An 824-nucleotide genomic window follows, 5' to 3' on the forward strand; every position below is an offset into this window, starting at 1 on the left:
GCGGGCTCATAAGAGAACTCTGGATCAAGTCGAGGAAGAAGTTGTAGTGATTCGAAGGGAAGTTTATGAGGATGAAGAGAAAGTAGCAGAAGAAGAGAAAGTCGAGGAACCAGCTCTAGTAGTGATGGGAGATCAAATAGAAAATCCTAAGGCTCTGATGGACTATTCTCAGCCTAAGATCGATGATATTCAGTCAAACATCATCAGACCAACCATCTAGGCTAACACTTTTAAGATCAAGTCGAGCATGATTCAGATGATACATAATTCAGTTCAATTTGGGGGTTCTCCTACAGAAGACCCCAACATGCACATCAGGTATTTCATCAAAATCTACGACACTTTCAAGTTCAATGGGGTGACGGAAGATGATATCAAGCTGCCACTCTTCCCATTCTCTCTGAGGGATAAAACAATGTGTTTGGTACATTTTCTACCACCAGGGTCTATCACCACATGGGAAGATCTTGCTCAAAAGTTTCTCTCTAAATTCTTCCCTATGGAGAAGACTGCTGCAATCAAGAATGCTCTTACTCAGTTTGCTCAGCAAACTGGAGAATCTCTCTGTGAGGCTTGGGATCGATATAAGAAGATGCTAAGGAAGTGCCCACACCATGGCATGCCTGATTGGATGATTATAAACTATTTCTACAATAGTTTGGGCGCTCAGTCTAGACGTACGCTCGATGCAGCATCAGGAGGAGCCCTGTGGGCTAAGAGCTACAATGAAGCTTATGAATTGATCGAACTGATGGATGCTAATGAATACCATAATCCTTCTCAGAGGTTAACTCAGGGCAAGGTAACAGGAATTCTGGAGTTGG

The 824-nt window shown here is 43.0% G+C and overlaps 1 non-coding gene across 1 annotated transcript; it reads right to left on the bottom strand.

The window, feature by feature from the left end:
- Positions 1-514: 514 nt before the first annotated feature.
- Positions 515-621, bottom strand: LOC141688703 (small nucleolar RNA R71). Its single transcript, XR_012562136.1, has one exon. It is a non-coding gene; the product is annotated as a small nucleolar RNA R71 (small nucleolar RNA).
- Between the last annotated feature and the right edge of the window lie 203 nt (positions 622-824).

The sequence above is a fragment of the Apium graveolens genome, chromosome 9 (genome assembly GCF_009905375.1).
Source record: "Apium graveolens cultivar Ventura chromosome 9, ASM990537v1, whole genome shotgun sequence".
In the NCBI taxonomy this organism is placed as follows: Eukaryota; Viridiplantae; Streptophyta; class Magnoliopsida; order Apiales; family Apiaceae; genus Apium; species Apium graveolens.